Below are 7,485 nucleotides of genomic sequence, written 5' to 3' on the forward strand. Positions count from 1 at the left end.
TGTTCCAGATCCAAGAATAGCCCCACCACCAAAAAAAAAAAAAAAAACTCTCTGGAATCGGAATCCAAAACCGGAAACCCATTCGCGACATGCGAGCAAGTGGAAAATTGCAATAATATTGAATTTGGCTATTAAGTCGTTAAGGCTTGTTTGTTGTGATGCCATAAAGTCCGAACCAAACCGGAGTTCCGTTACCAATATCCACCTACAATAAACAGGCACTAAACTGGCATAATATGTGCCACGCCCACAAACTAAATATATATATAAATATCTATATAAATGGAGAAAATGGGCGAGAAGAGCGGGGTGGTGAAAGCTTTTATTATGACTGCCATTGATTGCCAATTTAGAGGCGCACGTGACTGGCAAGTAGTCGAGTTTTAAGCCAAAAATAAAATGGCACAAAAACTTGGCCCAGCTAAGCGAGCGTAAAAATTAAGAGGCCTAAACGTTTCGGGCACATTTTTTTTTATATATCTCAAACTTTTAAGCCATTTAACCGATTTGGCGACACTAAAACAAGCGCCGCATTAACATTAAACCCGCACGAAAATTGATTCATAAAAAAGTAGTCTCGACGAAATAAATTCGCTATATGTTAGAGGGTGCTATTTTGTCATTGTTGGTTTTTAAGTGAATTTTAAAAGCCTTTTACCAGTTTTTCGCTTCATTTGCCGTTTTATGTTTGCCCCAGACAATATTGAATCTAAGGGCAAAATGAAAAAAAAAAAAGTATAAAGGAAGGATGCAGGCGGCTGAGGTTGGGGCGTCAAGTAAATGGTTTTATTTATTGACACATGTTTACTTATCGGCTGCCTCACTGAATGGATAGATGGATGGATGGATGGATGGTTGGATGGGTGGATGGATGCGAGGGTCTGGGGATAAAGGTTCTCATGCTTCATTTAATGCAATCGAAAGTGCCCCGGAACTTCCCGGAAAAGCAGCACGTGCCCTTCTCATTAGGTGTCCCCGTATATCTGTATATCTGTGTATCTGTATATCGGAGTATCTGATAGATGCGCTCGTTCGTTGGCTTAAATGTGGTAATTTTTAATGCATGAGCTTGTGGTAGATCGTCAAAAATAAATGTAATGATTAATTGTGCGAATGGATTGCCATCGTTTGTGGCTCATAAAATATTAAATAACCGAACTTCTGGCTGCGTTCTTAGAGGTCTGTATAATTCCAAGCTAATTTGGTCAAATTATAAATGAGGAATGGTTTAGCTTCGACCATGTGTGTGTGTGTGTGGCACAGGCAATCATATGTAAGCTTAGATCTGGAATTACCCACAGCCGAGTGCCCAAATACGTAATTACAGTTATGAAGCTTTAGCTGACGTAGTTACACACAGAAATAGCCGACCTAAATGCACATTATGCCGGCATATTAATGACGATATCTCCGCCCCCAAGAGTATTATGCATACATACATGCACACGTTTCTATACGTATATATATATTTATGCATATATACATATATGCATATGCTTATTTGCAGGACTCAGCCATTTAATAAATAGTACTATATATACAGGTAACGGAAATACGAGGAGCGGGGGAACTATTCCGTCGGCCAGGCAACTTGGTCCAACAAACTTTGGATTTCAATCACAGCTCGAGGCTCTGACATGTTAATTGACCGGATCCGGATCCGGATCCTGTGAAGGTCAAAGGTCCTTTGGAAACGTTCTTCTTTTAATTAAACACACATAAGTTTCCAACTGATTTCCGCCCACTTGCCTCCTCGAGTTTGAACTTTCAAATTAAAGACACATTTAGCTCGCAAATCACAGTCAGCACAAGAGGAAAAAAAATCGAAGGGAAAAACAAACGGAAAGCGGGGAAAAACCGTTCTGCGCCATTAATTCTAATGTTAATGCCAGTCCGAGGGCCTCCAACCCAGTGTCACAACAAAGACGCATCATCGATTTTATTCGACCTTCGATGGGCCGCCAAGCGAAATAATGACGGGCTACTGGCCCCAAACTCTAACCCTCAACAAACAAAGTTGCACGGGAAAAAATCTGAACATTTTAACAAAATTCAAGAATCTCCAGACCTATAGCCTAACCAATCTGTTCTTAAATATAATTAAATTAAACTAATATTTGGTTTGAATCTTAGGTATTTAAGCAAGAAGAGTATGTTGATCCTGCAACTGTAGAGAGACTTGTCTTTAGCTTCAAGGTGAAGTTTATAGTGATGTACCAAACATAAGACCCTTTCGTAACTCCTTCGACAATTTAGCGTACATTTTTTACAATTACCCAAATCAAGTTTTATTTCTTCAAAATGCGACAGGTAATTTAATCAAGGACACAAGGAAGTGTTTTTTTCTCCTGTGTGTGTGTGCAAAGTGGCGGACAAAGGACCAGCAGACATGAGTTCTCCGGACACATGTCAATTAAATTTGGGCTATGGCTCGCTGGCTGGTTTTCCCGCTTTTCCACTACCAATTTCCCGCTTCTCCGGCGACAAGTGCAGTGGGGCGTGGTCGCACAGCGGGACAAGGACGTGGGCGGCGAACGGTGGTCGGATGGGTAGTGGCCGCTTTTTGGTGGCGATGTCAGCATTTTCGCAACATTAAGAGCATTTTAAATGGCGCATAATTATATTGGACTGGCACATTTAGCGGTCGCCCCGAGGCGAAAAACACACACTGCATTCTGTCTAATAAACTTTACAAAGCCAGCAGCAAATGGCAGGGCACAAAAACAATGACAGGAACAACAGGGACGCGGTAAAAGAAGAAGTAGAAGCGAAAAGCAAACCAAGTTTGCCGCAGGACATGTAAATGCAATTAAAACGCTCCCTTTGTGCCACGCCCCCTCCCCCCCGCACTCCCTGGCCAACTTCTATTCGCACTTTGAACAAGCAACCGACAAAAGCTGTTGACTGATGCAGTGAACGTTGCAATCGCAAACGCATTGATTGCGGCCAGTCTACTAATTACCTTAATGGTTATTTCAGCACTGACCTCGGGCTAAGGTTATTTAAATGGCATAATTTTCAGGAAATTTGTGCCGATTTTTTCGGTTTGGGTATATGCATAGATGATGGGGAGGGAGGGGAGTACAGGCACTTGATTTTTATGGACATTTTCGTTGCCTAATTGAGTTTTCTATCGGCACTTTGGGGCAACGTGGCAACGCTAATAAAGTCAACACTAAAAGCCTCGTTCAATATTCAATTAGACGCACAACACACACACACATTTACGCACCCACCAACTCCCAATCACACACACACACTCCCAGAGACAAAGGCACGCACATTTTGTTTTCACCGCCGTTGTCACCGTTTTTGAGCTGCCATTGACATTTCCGTTTCCGTCGCGCGCTCTGATTCAATTAGCACAAACCGTCGATGGGCGGTGGGGTGTTGGGTGGTCATGTGGGTGGCAGTTTGTGGACGGAGATCCATTGTAGAAAGCTTAGCATATGAGCCCGCTAATAGGCGCAATGCTGGCTTAAATAGTGGATAGACATGCTCACCTCAAGGGTGGGCGGTAATAAATGTGGGGCGTGGCTCTGCCTTAAATGACACGTGTCGCAGCCGCAATGTCTACCGGATTTTGCTGTGCCAACAACTTTAAGTTAAGCAATTATGATTTTGCAATTTTGACATTATAAAGTTATAAAGTTTCAAGTTCATTGGGTGTGGAACTTTAATGGCATTTCTAATATGTATCCAATAAAATTATGTTAATTGCACCCCTTTATAATTCGTTATATACTTAGCATAATTTTTATTGCTATTAATAAAAAGTCACACGTCATTTAAGCATAATCCCTGTGGCTCCCAACTTTAAATTAAATAATTACTATTTTATGGAATATAAGGCATTATAAAGTTATCATCTGTCAAGTCCCTAATAGCTGCCCTATTTTACTTCCTATATTATAGAACTGCCACGCGTGAAAGTCGTAAAACAATTCGTGCCCAATATAGTTGGTTGGATGATATGTGGTATGATGGGGGACCCCTTTTGGGGCTGGTCATTTGACAAGTGCCAAAGTTGCCACTCGTAAAGTTGGCGCAATAAAAGCCGACAAAGGCAACTGGCCCAAAAGGAGAGACACCATGACCATGTCCTATCTACGAGGCAGGGAAACAGGCCTAAGCATCCAGGCCCCTGGTCATAAATATTATGTCCATTGTGGTCATAAAAGCCCAAAGACATTCGGCAGGCGAAAAACAAACCAACAAAATAGAAAAAAAAACAACAACCAATAGCTCGAAAGAGCCGAGCAGGCAAGAAATTTAATTTATGTAAATTAAACTGGCAAATAATTGGCCCAGAGGCAGGGAGCCGAAAAGGAGCGGTAACGAAGAAGGCCCTGCAATGGCAATTACTTAGACGATAAGACGAAAGACGAAGATGCCGTAAGTAAAAATGTTGGATGTACGCTAGAATTTCCCTAAGAAATCGCTGCAATCAATCAACGTGCAATGGCAACAAGCAAAATCAATTGAAATTGAGAGATGATTTCCCTGCTCCCCGATCTCCCGGCCTCCAGTATCCGGTCCAGGATCAGGGGAAGTGTCCTGGGTGGGGCGAGGGCTTGGGGCGCATTTTAGGGGGCCGATACAGGACTCGGCTATGTAAGCGAGCGCCCGCAAGAAAAATCACTTACATTAATGAGTTCAAGTTGTTTTTGCCTTGCGGCTGCTTCTTGCTGCTTGGTAATTTATAATGTCAGCAACCAAAGAAACCTAACCGAACCGAACCGATTTCAATGCATTGCGAAAAATATTCAAAACAAAAAGGTGAAAATGAAAATTTATTAAGAAAAAATTAAGAAATAACTAAGCATTTTTAAGGTATAAGGTATGTCCTATAGTTTTCTCTCTTGCTTTATTTTAGATACATAATATCGATATAAATATATGATATTCTTGCTTATTTATATAATATATTATATAATATTCTTGTTTATTCACTACTGTTTTCCAGGTAATTTTTTCTCACCGTGTGAAGTTTCCCAGAGCAGAAGTTACATTTCCATGCACAATTTACACCAATCTACAAGATACAACTACACATGCCGAGGAAAAATCGAGGCAAGCAAAGCAAAGCTTGCGGCTGAGCTAATCAATCTCGTGGCATGTCAGCCAGTCAATTTGTGAGCATGTGTGAGTTCATATATGCTCGTGTGTGAGTGTGTGTGTGTCTATTGTAGCGCTTGTAAGAAGTTAGTCTAATTAAATAAATAAGTGCATGTGATTTATTTGCCAGACGCAACAAAGAAAAAAGCAGGCAAATGGAATAACAGATAGAAGACGAGAGCTTATTGATGTTTATATTTTTGCTCCATACCGTTCTGTCTCCCAATTTGCCCATAAATCCATCCCTGTCGCTGGCCTAATTGAATGATACAAATTTCATGACAACCAATAGGATACCATGACAAAATTATATATTAGTCTGGGAGGCTTTTGGGAAAAAAATTAGCGGAGGCCTAACTTATGGTTGTATTTTTCCAATTGAATGTCACTAATTACAAAAAATTGTTGCCTATCTGTATTAATCAAAATACCAAACTGTCACAAATATCTGTTACATTTTTTAATTTATTTCTTCTTCTTTGATTTAATCAATTTATTTAAATTCTTCACATACAATAGACAATAAATTGAGTTTAGAATCAAGGTAAAAGCTTTATTTGATACACCAAAAATGCATTGAGTTTTAAGAGTATTATGCTCTTGAACCAGAATAAAACACTTGGTCTGAGCTTTAAAATGAAAGCCATGACTTTAAAACATGGCCATTTTGATCTGCTTTATTTAAATTGACAGAAAGTTTCGACAAACACATTTAATTTCAAACGAAATGCGTAATTCTTAGAAACCCTGAAAATTGAAAGCCAAAATGTTTTGATCGAAACTTAATTTTTTTAAATTCCAAAATCTTTTGAGGTCTTTACCATTTCAAGCTCTGATTAAATTTCGTATACCGGACTTGGTTATTAAGGCCACAAATGCCTATATTACTTTGGGCCCTTTCCCACTTGGACTGTAGCCGTTAATTTGCCAGCCATGCCACGCCCCCACAGAAAAGCATAGAGGCGGCAGAAAGGGCGCTGGCCACAGGATGAGCGACCATGCCCACATGCTGCACAAAGGATTTAATGAATTTTGTAAATTTATTAAAGCCGCACGCATTGCAACCGTGGGCAACCTTTCGCCGCTTTTTCGCCTTGCAGTTCCTGCGACAGACGGCCAACATAACAACAGCAACAACAAGAACAACCACGAGAACAACAATGGGGGAGAAAAATTTAATTAATTGCAGTCCAGTAGGAGGAAAATTGCAGCATCAGGATCAGAAGGTCCTGGCTGCTGGCGGCTCCTGCCATTCCAGTGGAGCAAATACTACACCAGCGCCAACAGCAGGAGCAGCAGGAGCAGCAGGTTCGCCTCTCGGCAATCAGCGGGGGCGGGTCAAATCGGCATGGCCTAATGATTTTCCTGTTATGCCAGCGTTGAGCCAAAGAAAACATAATGAAGCCAGACAGAAAGAAAAGATGGTCGGGAATTTGGAACAAAATCGTTTCGTTTGGGCACAAGGATAACGACAACGACAAGGACTTCATTACCAAATTGAGCGGCGACTGCCATCGATGTACTGTACTCAGCTATGCTGTGTAGACTGTGTCGACTGTGTAGACTCTGTCGTTTCCGTTTCCGGCTGCACTGACTGACCGAACGAGCAGCTGCACCAATACCAATGCGCCAGCGAGCATCCTGCTGATGGCGATTTATATAAAGATATAAACGTGGCCGAGCAATCAAGCGGCGATGGCGACGATTTCCTCTTCGGACTCAGTGCTTTCTGTGCTCTTCCTACGCGCGAATTTCGCCGACGGGCTTAAATATCGCCTCCGAAAAAATCCATCAAAGTCTTTGCCGACTCTTGAGGCCATAAACTTGTGATTGATACCGAATTTAATCAACTCGAGCGCATTTGGCATCGTATCCCATTTCGGTATTCTTCTTTTTCGGCTTTCCTGTCGGCCGCTTCTTATATTTTTAATTTACGCCTCGCAGCACGATTCTGCATGGCTTATCACAGAGATTGGCAAACGGTTCTGCTTCAGTGCACTTCAATTAGTTGGTCCTGCTGGAGAATACGACACCAGAAACCGGGACGGATCATCCGTCCGGCGTTCACTTTTTGTGGGACGCATCCGCGGACATGGTACGTATTTATTCCTATGATTGCTTGTCTTTTACAGCGAGGAAAAATGTCATTGTTATGAGAAGTAGGAAATTACTTATCTAAAAATTCATATTTAATAAATATTTTATCCCACATAACTACTTGCGAAATGTAAGTCTGTTTATATACAATATTTTAAAGATACAATTTGTGGTTCTTAAATATTTATGTATCATTAAAATGTTTCCTTTAATTTCATATTATTTTTTATTTTAGTAGAATGAAACAATGTATAATTGAAATATTTTTCC

This window comes from Drosophila sechellia, chromosome 3L (genome assembly GCF_004382195.2).
Source record: "Drosophila sechellia strain sech25 chromosome 3L, ASM438219v1, whole genome shotgun sequence".
Taxonomy (NCBI): Eukaryota; Metazoa; Arthropoda; class Insecta; order Diptera; family Drosophilidae; genus Drosophila; species Drosophila sechellia.